Below are 12,510 nucleotides of genomic sequence, written 5' to 3' on the forward strand. Positions count from 1 at the left end.
AACAATAACGTTCTTTGAAAAAAACCATCACCTGCATCATACCTCGTAAAAGTTTATACCTCCTTACGCTAAGTCCGAAAACTTCGCCGAGGTCTCAGTCTATTGAACTGATAAGTTTATCTATCAAAATTAATAATTGTGATATTAAGTCCTATGACGACGTCCTTGAACCCGCCACAATTTAGTTTCGCCAGGCATATTGACCGAAAAATAGTAGAACGACAATAATCATTTAGAATCCACAGCCCCAAGAATGTTAGCCCCCCATAAAATACTCGCCGGTTTTATTACTAGTAGAGAGAAAATCCAGTGTACCAAGGTTTTTAACTCGGAATTCCATCGATTTTCTTTAAACTTTAACAGTAAGTAGGGAATACCTTAACAAGCAAATCTACCCTGTGCTGAAGAGTGTTTTTATCTTGGGAGGTAGGTTAGGTTAGGTTCAATTTGATAGGACACTAAACCAACATTCCACTTGACCTATGAGTTCTAACGTGTTGGGGGTGGAATTCATCCCAACTGGAGAGTTGGAAACTCTACATTGAAAAGGATCTCAAGAATCGATAAAAAATATAATAATAAAATATATTCTAGGCAAAAAATGTTTTATAGAGTTTTTTCGAAAAATCAATACTTTTGGACTTATTCGTGATTAAAAATTTCAAGTTTTTTTATGTTTTTAATCGATTTTTCATGATCAATTCAAAAACTTTACATTTTATCAAAAAATCTGTTAATTGAATAAATTTAGCTTATACAAAATCAAAGGGACTGATTTTATTTTTCTTATTTACTTTTGCTGTAAGCCAATACAAACCCAGATATAAATCTTTGAAGGTGACAATTTATATTTAACGAAAAATTTTAAAAACTCAACAATAAGTTAGCATAACTGATCAATTTTACTGGAAAAATTCGTAATATATATTTTTAAATACTTTATAGACTGACGACTTTGTAGAACACTCAAGCATATAAAATAAAGTAGTTATGATAAAAATAAGGTCGATTTCTATTTTTTCTTCGGAAAAACAACAATTCTACTGAGAATTATTCTACGTAAGACTTATTCATCTAAAAAAGTGTACATACATTGAGGTCCAAAGCATTTTATAGCCTTTTAAGAGAACACGATAAAGGTGTAAAAACGTAGAAAAATCAAGTTTTGCCTAAAATTCCGGATCAACAGGCCTATTATTCACATCAATTTTATATGTAGAATTTTCCCGTGACAGGAACTTTAAAAAGAAGTTTCAATCCATCCATCTATTGTCACTTCTTTCTGTTAGACCGAAAACGAGTACAAAAATGATTCGAACGAGGTTACCTCCTGCATTTATTACATTCTTAAATCGGCTGATTTTGGAGACGATATTCATACTATCAAGCTCATGTGTGATAGATGCGAAGGCCAAAACAAAAATACGACACTTACATCTATGTTTTGTTATTGGTTTTATAGACAAGATAAAATCAGGTAAATTGAAGTAGTATTCCCAGTGAGAGGGCATTCTTTCATGCCTCCAGACCAGGTTTTTGGGAATATCGAAAAGGAGATTAAAAAAAAAAGAAATAATTCTAAAACCACATGAATATTTGGAGATGTTTTCAAAGTACAGTACTGTTCATAGGGTTGGAGAAGCACTCGAAATATATGCCTGGAAAAATGAAACACATTGCACACAAAAACAAGCACATTAAGGCTCCAGGACAATGGCATTTTGCTTTCTAAATAAAAAACCGGATTATTTTAACTACAAGTTCTCAAGGCACAGTGTTAGTCCGGGCGAGTTAGCTTATAAGACGGATGTTGGTGTGGGAAAAACAATAAGAAAAAAAACTAATAACATTTAATTAATGTGAGTAATTTATTATGTTGTCATTTTAAAGAGGACTGGAAAAATGATCCTCGTTTAAGTTTTACAAATTCATCATCATCGAAGACAATCGAGAAGACAAGCACCAAAAAATGAAACCGTCGACGATGAAACGTTGTGTGAGAATGTCGAAGAAGACGATAGACTTTCCATTTAATTAAATACTTTTCAATAATTGAAAGTGTTACTTTCCAATTGTTTGTTATCTCACTCCATTATTTTATTTCCTTTGCGAATTTTTTTTGACTAATGGTTGTATTATCCCAATAAAATAAATAAGTTAAATAAATAATGTTCGTAAGTTACTTTCAATGTAAACAAACTCCATTTGATATTTTCGTAAAATACAATATCTAAATATTTTTCTAGAATTACTTAGTTATTTTTGAAAAGTTTAAGGAAAAAAATTTGTATATTAACTTGTAGTTATCATATAAACGTAATAGAGAAGATAAATTAAATTAATTGTTCGTATGAAATAGGTTATTCGTTTTTTTTTTTTCGATTACTGAATATTCAGGAAATGGAGATTGTACACTTTGAAACTATATGCCTCATATGTCAAATTCCAAATCGAATATTTCAACGTGAAATAACCAAAAAATGAAGCAATTTTCGGGGAAAACTCATCAAAACTTTTTTAAAGTGTTTAAAAAAGCTTTATTTCTGTTTATTTTTAAGTTTCTAGCATCAAAACTAAGCGAGATAAGCTCAAAATAAAGTTGGTCCCTTTTTTGATAAAAATATCGCAAAAATCACTCCCTAATTAGCACCCCTAATAAAATTAAGCCTTACCGCTTTACAATTTGCTTTATTTATGTATTGTTTATATGATCCGTAAGTTTAACCGGTTTAGAGTGCTTATTTTTGAAAAAATCTGGTTTTACAGTAAAAGAAAATGTTATGAACTTTTGAAAAAATGCCTTTTTTTTTTAAAATAACTTCAAAGTATTAGTGATACGAAAAATCTTGAAAAGTAAAAAAATACAGGTTTTCTTTTTAAACAATTTTTTTTGTTTTTCTATAAGACAAAAAATGGTTAAGATTTTGCTGTTACAATGTCTTTAAAGGGAATGAGATTTAGGAAATAAACTGTAATAAAATCCTAACATATGTTTAATGTTAAGTCACACTCATTCACTTCTTTACAAGATGATTTGAATTATTTTCTTGCTTTAATTTACTATTATACTATTTTTTTCTAAAAGGGGAAGTTTTCACCCCTAAAAACAACCAACGGCAAAAGTCCAAAAGTGAAGTGGAGGGTAAGTAGAACTTAAATCTAAATTTTTATGTAATTCGGTGGTAACATGAAAAATTACAGGATATCTGGACTAATAAAAGAATATTTAACCCTAGACTGAACAATACGTGTAATTAATAAAGTTTTCGACCTATTTTCTTGTGGCATGTCTGATTTAAAAGTTATCTTTTTATGGGACTAAGCCCATAAACCATATTAGTACCTAAAATTACATTTTTAGGTACTAATATTTGATGTTTCGACCTCCGCTCCGGAAATCGTTCTCAAGAAGATTATTCCAAAGAATTTTACAAAAATGTAAATTGACATTTCAAAATTGATATACTTGGTTTTCATTTTGTAAGCAATAGCATGTATTTGGCTGAAAAAATCTGAAGCCGGTGTTTTTGTCTTAGGAATATCAAATTCTGACTGTTTTGTGTGTTTTGTGTTATATGTTTTATGTATCTTAATAATTGTGGTTGTGCAACGTAAGTTGTACAACGTTAATTTGTGTTTGTGTATTGTGTGTTGCATATGTATTGTGTATAAGACTGAAGGTGATGTTTTTCGACTTCCTATTACTCCGCTATTGTTGGTATATTCTTGTTGTTGACTTCTTTGTTAGTATTGCCACTAAAGCCTGCTATATTCTGCTGATGTAGATTAAGTAGGATGAGGAGTGCTTCTTTGACTTTTCTTTTTTGTTTTATGTCTTTTTTATGATTATTAATGCATATTTCCATTGCAGTATGTACTCGTTGTTCCAGAAAAATTTGTTTACTTTTCATTACTACCAATAATTGTGGCTTAATCCAGTATAAGCATAATATTTAAATACGCGTAATGTAAAGTAGTCAAATAATATAGTACCAACAAAAGATATAGTGCTACAAATTATTGTGAATGTTCGAATATCATGGCCACCATAGTTTTAAACATATAAAACCTATTTGTGACTCCCAAATATTTCTTTAATAAAATATGTAAATATTTTGAAATAACATGTAATTCCAAACTCTAAGTATACACATTTATTGAAAGGTTTGATCTTTTAGTTCACGGGAGCAAATTTACCTGCACCTATCAAACAGGAATCGATAATAATTTTCTCATAAAAGTTATTAACCATAAACGAAGTTGAAGCTCTTAATACCCAATAGCTATAAAAGTTGAATTTCATGAATATCATTCTAGACCAGTCCAAGGTAGCAATGAAAACCGAGATTTCAGTCATCACAATATGCCAGCCATTTTTATCTTTGTGTAATCTGAATATACCAATCAAATAAATAAATAAATTATTTGACCGAAAAACTTAAATGTATTTTAGGAAAAAATCATTTCTAGGAAAGGGAAAATAAAGATATCAAAACAAAAATGCTAAAAGGACGGAAAATTATTGAATCGAAATATGTAGCTTATTTTTGACATTTTCACGTAGACGTGATTTTTTTTTCCACTAAAAATATTCTTTAATCTTTCTTTTTTTATTATTTTTTTCTAAAACTATCTAGCTCTTTAAGTTTGCGTCTCATAACTTTTAATGCAAATTCGAATTCTTCATGATTTTTCTGTATCTTTTGTCGTTTTGGTTGCGCAAATTCTAGATTGGACATACTTCTTCTTCCAGTGCCTTCTCCTATTGAAGATCGGCAATAATTTTGTCAAATAATTCTCTGTTTTGGATCTTTCTCAACAATTATTTGAGCCCAAGCCTGTCCAATTGATTTTTTAAGCGAGGAGAACCGTCTTCGTCCTGATCCACGTTTGCTCTAAATATTACCCTCGATTATGAGCTGTAGAAAATCGTATCTGTTGTCTTTCATTACATGTATGAGATACGCAATTTTCAGCTTGTTCTGATTTCAATGAGCTTACGTTCTCTGCTCATACGGTGTAGAACTTTCAAGTTCTATTATCTGCTCCACGGCAATTTTTTACATTCCTAAGGCTATTCCTGTATCTTTGTGGTGCTAGGATATAGCCAATTTGGTTTCTAATTGGGTAATCTACTGTATCTTATGGAGATCCTCATGTGTAAAAGTGCCTTGGGGGTAGCTCGAACAACATATTAGAAACAAACATTTCCTCTTCTTGGCAACACTGAACTAAGGTACCGCCTCTTTTATTTTTTATTTGCAGTTCATAGTCTCCGACAGTGTTATCGCATATTTCCTTGCCTACTTTAGCGGTAAAATCTCCTAGAACAAAAGTAATCCTCGAGATATCTTGTCTTAATGTAAATAAGGAATCACTTTTAGATATGCAAGACAATTAGATGGATATGAACAAGATATAACCACGTCAACACCTGCAGATTGACTGACAACATAACGGAAGCTGCAGCTATGTCATGAACTGTAGATTTGTTGATTGTATATGACATACACATAAAAAAATACAAAAAAGATAGATTTACAAAATACAGATACACACAGTCACATCTACACCATGCTCAACCAGAGAAGTTTTACTTAACCGATGCCTCAGAGAGCTGACTATGTCTGGATGCTATAGGCTTGGTATGCTATTAGCATACTTCTATGCCTGACAGCATTTCGTCCCAATCCGTGACACTAAAATAAACACGGAGACAAAAGGAAAAAGAACTGCCCAGAAGAAGACTCAAAATTGGGTGATTCTACATACAAATAAAAATATAAAGAAAACGACCATAGAGGCGGTTTCTGTCTCTGTCCCAAATAGGTTACCAACTAGGTAAAAATAACCCCAATCAGATCCCTACAAGCGAAAATTCAGAATACTAGGATAGCTTCGGCAGATCTTACTGTTGCTGTGGGAAGTTTCGATGTCGCCTTGAGACTAGAGTCCTACGTATATCAAGACAAAATAAAAGGTTCGTCGCATTTTGGCAAAGAACTTATATATAGCAGTCTTGAGAACTTCTATAAGAGTTAAAGGAATATTTTCAATAAAACAGTTGACCACCTTAAGACCGATATAAAAAAACTTCTTCCAGAGAAAAAATCTTTATTTAATCAGTGGCTATAGAATTATTACATATGGCAGATAAATGAAAGTTGATGATCACTTTAGAAATATTTGTCTTTATAATCAGTGTGAGTAATAAGAAATACACAATTGTTCCTAAAATAATGTCTCTAAAGCAAAGGGAAAATCTCAGTGATTGTCTGTATATCATAGTTTCAAAAAACTTGCATTGAAGTAAAAAGTTCTGATTTATGATGGTATATTTTTATTAAAATTTATAAACATTATCCAAACGGATTAAAATTAACTTCAAAACGTTTTCGGTCCAGTCAGACCATCATCAGTGAAACATAGAAGTATTTCCACATTAAAATGATTACGACAAATACGTCAAATTTTGAATATTAAACTAATAAGCATGTGGTAAATACTTACATCTTGAGCTTGAGAGTAGTTAAAACTAGCTACATATCTAAGTATAACAACCCTTAGATTAGATGAAAAACATACTAAACGTTAAAAATAGGGTAACACGGGGTCGATGTTGTAGGATATCACTTTATATCCTATTTAATCCGTTTGTGTAAATGATCATTAATCCGGATATCATGTTTAATCCGTTTGGATATTTTTGATAAATCTTAATGAAAATACATCATACATCAGAAGTTTATACTTTAATGTAGGTTAAGTGTCTTTAAACTTAAACATACGATAAAATTTCATGGCTCTTTTAAAACGGTTCTTAAATAAAACTGATTTTTTTGGTAACCAATTACTTTTATTACAAATTTCTTTCGAATATACCTCCACAGTCCAGTCGTCAGAGAGTTGACCCCTAAAAATCATACGAACAAGCTGAATTTTGCAGAGAATATTAATTTTGGGACCCCAACAAAGATGCAAAAAGTTTACCAGTTTTACCCCCGAATTTCCCCCTAAAACCCCCTAAAACGTCCCTCGCAGAGGGGGAAAAACGTGGAAAAATCGATTTACCAAGAATATGTACATCGTAGAAGAAAATGTTTTAAATAAAAAATGTAGCTGAGATAATTTTAAACAAAATTGTTTATAAGCATTTTTTGTGTAGAATGAACCGTTCTCTTAGAAACAACGCTTGAAGCGAGTGTGGATTTTGCATGTCAGTTCCGCGCGAAATCAATGTTCAATAAAATTTGTATCAGCTGGACGGTAAAAATTCGATATCTTTTGATGCAAATGCCCTATCGACAAAAATCAAGATTCGTTTTAAAGGCAAAGAGTGCAGCTTTTGTACGCAGTTTTTGTATTTTGCCTAGAAAAAAAAAATCAGTTTTTATAAAGGTGTTGTTCAATCACAAATTAACCCCTTAATTTGTAATCTCACATTATTCTTAACTTCTTAATCTATTATAGTTTCACCGTGTATAAGTGACATTGTGAAATTGATATCGAGTAATATTTTAATAATTAGTTCATTTACCTACAACTAAATAAATTGCCGAATAATATATTTTCTACAGATTCTAGGGGTTAGAAGATGGAGGGAAATTGCCAGGAATCGACAATAGTGGCGACTTTTTTGTGAGCAGGCCAAGATCAACAACGAATTGTCGAGCCACTTATGATGATGAATATATTTTCTAATTGAACTTCCTAAGTATCGCAATTAAGGCTTAGATTAAATTGTAGTGTAAGCAAAGTTAGTATGGTATGATAGGAAGCAATAACCTTTGTGCTTAGGTATGAAATATTTGTGAGATTATAAACTGGGGATTTGAGCTCATGTGGGCGCAGTCTACAACAGTCAACCATAAGTAGTTACCTAACGAACATCATATTGTGTTATTACCAGTAACTGTCAATAAATCAATACTTTTACTCCACAACTTCAATTTTATTAAACCTATTATCGTCGAACAAATAAATTACATTAAATTACATTGACCAGTTGTTGTAAACCTTTCATTTTTAGAGATCAATCTTTAAAAACTATGACATGAAATTTTAATTTTGAGTTGTAACAAATATGAGGCATTTGAAATATGAATAAAAAACGCAGAATTTAATGTTTTACATTACAAACGATCACATGTCACGGAATATGAATTTAAAAAGACTGTTTTGGGTGTAGATTATTGCAGTAGTTTTGTTCTTTTGCAAAACGTACTAGTATATTTGAAAAAAAAGTTTTAAATGTTTTAGATCGTTTGTTGTGTGAAAGTTTAAATCCAACGATTTTTAAGCATATGTCAATGCCTCACATTTGTTGTTAAAACGTTTTGCGTTTTTTTTGCGTTTTGAACCCCCTGCGAGGGAGGTTTTAGGGGGAAGCCCAGGGGTTCTTTTCTTCTTTATGTGCCGTCTTCTACCGAAGGTTGGCGACCATCAAACGATAGGTTTCTCTGTTTTGTGTGGCGCATGTATTATGTTCGCAGCTTTTGGTATTTGAAACCATTCTCTCAAGTTTCTCAGCCAGGATTTCTTCTTTCTGCCCAAACTGTTTCTACCTTTAATCTTGCCTTCCACGATAAACTGTAGCAGACTGTACTTATCACATGACCCGGGTATGACGCTTTTCTTCTTTTAACAGTTTTTAACAATTCCACCTCTTTGCTCATTCGTCTTAATACCTCTGTGTTGGTCACTCTGTCTGTCCAAGGTATTCTCAGTATGCGTCGATACAGCCACATTTCTAGAGCCGCTAACTTTTTTACAGTTGCTGCTTATAACGTCCACCCTTCAACTCCGTAAAGTAGCGTAGAGAGTACGTAGCATTTCGTGCCGCGCCATCGGAGGTTAACGCTTAGGTGGCGGTTGCTTAAGAGCTTTCTCATTTTGATGAATTTAGATCTTGCTATTTCCTAAGCCCAGGGGTGAAAATGGTAAACTTTTTTGCATCTTTTTTGGGGTCCCAAAATTAATATTCTAGGCAAAATTCAGCTTGTTCGTATGATTTTTAGAGGTTCAGTAGCATTTTCGTCTCTGACGACTGGAGTACCATAATTTATTAGTAATATATTGCTCTTTATTAAAATAAACAATCAATAATAAATGTAATAACAATGATATCAAAAAAATGTTAAATTTCAGGCAATATAATCTTTTAAATATTCAAAAATTTTTACCTACAGCTTTCACAACGCTTGCTTTAAGTCAGTATCAATCAAATAAATAAATATATCTAATGGGTAGAAATGTTAAAAATACTAATTATTCAAATAAAAATATGTACCTATATACGAGAATATATTGACGACATTTTTTATTCCGATTAACGGACTACAAGGCTGCCTATTGTTCAAACTCTAAAAATGTATGTTTTCTAGGTTAATTACATCATTATCATTTTTATAGTTTTTTACAGGTAGAATAGAATGTTTGACCAAATGGAGTCTTGTTATTACTTAAGCCTAATTGTTTTGCAGTACCGATGACACTTTTTTGTTCGAGCACTGATTACTAAACTGGTCTAATAATACACACAGTCATTACATAAGTCAAAGAGTTGACAAACTAAGTGATAATTATAAAACTGCCTTGCATAATGTAAATGATAACCTTTTGCATTTTCTAAGACCACCCAAACTGGACTGCATCCTGGGGGGCAGTTAAGACATCTTCATGGGTCCACTACATAAATTTGCTGCCCGTCCCGTTCGAGATGATCACGCAACCTGAATCAACAGCCGATTGATTAAAAATACTAAATTTTGAATCATGAGATTCTCTCTGGGCTAGACCATTAACACCCAGGGGTATTTTATTTAGGTCACAACAGCAAAAGTGGTCTCGAGACTGTTGAGACTGTTCGAGTCGAGAAATACATGTTAACTGTTTTTAAAATGTATAGATTTTATAGTATGTGCATTTTATACAATTTACTATTTTTGTTGGGAATAAGCCACAATTTGGCTTATTGTGTCTTATTATAAACAAAAACAGTAAATAGCAATAAGATGCCACAAGAAAATGGCTTAGTAATATATGTAAAAAATGTATCTTTAAGTAAAATCACAGCACGTATAATAAAAATCTAAGAGTATAAATGCTAAATAATATTTCACGCTTACACCGACAATTGAGATATTTGCAAACTATTTCGCAATAGTTGAAGTTTTTAATAATAAAGCTAGACATTAACAATAAATTCTATTATATATAGTATTAATATTCTGGCTTAAGACACTGTGAAAAGCACTTTTACACTTTATTAAATAAAAGAACGTTAAAGAAAACCAGTTGAACTAACTAACACAGTAACCGCAACGATCACCTCAAAGATAATAAACTAGTAAGTTGCTCTAGCACTTAAAAAATAAACAAAAAGTCAAATAGATGAATGAAAAAGCAGTATATTAGTACTTGTGTATATAAAAAAAAAGAAATGTCAAACAAAGCATGAAAAACAGGACCAAAATGTCTAAGTTACATTATTAAAATATTTTCTTCTTGCTTTATATGAGCAACTTTACTTGTTCGTTAACTGGTTATTGTCCTCATTGGAAGATTGTTACTGATATCGAGAAGTTTTGTCCAAAGAAAGTATGAAACCCTTGAAATTTCTTAGGAATTTTAATATCAAACGTTCACACCAAGAAGAAAAGCCAGTAAAATTTTCTGAAAGAAAGCTAAGGTCTCTCCACAATCAACAAACGATTTTGCATCATCAACCATTAAGCTACGTACAAGTTCTTAAGACTTGATTCTTCCTGCAGCTTTTGAGATGGTGTACATAATAATAGGTGAAAAAGAGTATGCAAAAATGAAAACATTACCTCTTTCTAATAATACTATGCAAAGAAAAATAATTGACATGGCAGAGGATGTAACCACCGAACGACCCATCAGAAACGGTGGACGCCAATGTGTATCAATATAACTACTCTCTGAAAGTTGGAAACCAATGAGCTACTGAAGCTCTGAAACAACGTCTCTGAATGGGTTTTAGATGGCAACTAGAATAATTCGAATTGCTCAAATAATTCTTTTACGAAAATTTTTACCTCTTCTTCTGACTGAAAACGACCCAAAGATGTAAAAATCGCAAGGCAATAAATTGGGACTATAGGATGAATGCTCTACTATCCTCCATTTGTTTCGTTGTAGATGTTCACTAGTTTGAAAACATGAGACCGAGCAGTGTCGTCCAGAAAAAGAATTACGTTGGAACTTTCCTGGATGTTTCTGTTTTATTACTTGATGAAGCTTGTTCAAAATTTCATTATACAGGTTTGCGTTGATATACACGCTTGGTTATGTAAACTCTGTATAAGTGATTATTGCTCAGTCGAAAAAAATGTTAACATGATTTAAATTGTAAAGCCAGAATGGTGATGATGATTTAAAGACAAAAATTTATATAATCCAGCCCGGGTCACTATAAAACTTGCAATCAATTAACAGTTTTATCGATAAGGTGAACCGGGGTAAATGTGACATATAATTTCTCTACATAGTGTAACAGTAAAGCTGTAGACTAAAATTTTAAACGAATCGATTTCCTTTTTTTACAAACATAATTTGTGGTTTAATCATAATACATAATATGTAAACTACGAAAATAATATTATTACTATTATACATAAGCGAGGGCAGAGGAACTAAGTCCCTATTATGCCCAAAAACAAAGAAATTTCATTAATAACCTACTAGTAAAAAACAAAAATTACAAATAAAAGAAATCAAATTACAATTTTTGGTTTAAAAGAAAAACAATATTTTAACTATAATGTAAAACGGTCAAGTCTGTTTTTGAACGAATTGGTAGAGGTAGCAGAGACAATGTTATCGTTAAGGTTATTCCAGCACTCAAAAACTCTATTTGGTAAAAAGTTCTGCCTTGATCTTGTAGAAAAATTTTCTTTCTTCAGTTTGAACTGATGACCTCTGAGGCGTTCATCTTGATTAATGATAAAAATTTCATCGAGATTTCCAAAATTGAATTTGAATATTTTAAAAGTTGTAATTAAGTCTCCACGTTGTTGGCGAAGTTCAAAGGAAGTTAGGTTAGCCATACTAAGTCTTTCTGCATAAGAAGGTCTTTTCGGTCCCAAAGAAATTTGGGTGGCTTTTCTTTGGACGTTTTCCAACATAGTCTTGTCTCGAACCAGATCAGGATACCACGTTGGTCCAGCGTATTCAAGTATGGGTCTTACGTACAGAGTGTAAAGTTTACAGAATGATTGCATTGAAACTCTCGAAAAACACCTCCGAATAAGATACAGTCTGGAGTTCGCACGTTTACAAATAGAGGTAATATGGTCGGACCAAGTTAGGCTACTGTTTATGATAACACCAAGATCGTTATACGAAAATACTGAATCTAATGGTTACCCGTTAACAAAGTACGGCACAAGTGGGTTATTTTTACCAATTCGAAACACTACACATTTTTCGGCGTTTAAGGGTAGTAACCACTGAGAACACCAAGTTAAAATAGAGTCCAAGTCCATT

Source organism: Diabrotica undecimpunctata, chromosome 2 (assembly GCF_040954645.1).
Source record: "Diabrotica undecimpunctata isolate CICGRU chromosome 2, icDiaUnde3, whole genome shotgun sequence".
In the NCBI taxonomy this organism is placed as follows: Eukaryota; Metazoa; Arthropoda; class Insecta; order Coleoptera; family Chrysomelidae; genus Diabrotica; species Diabrotica undecimpunctata.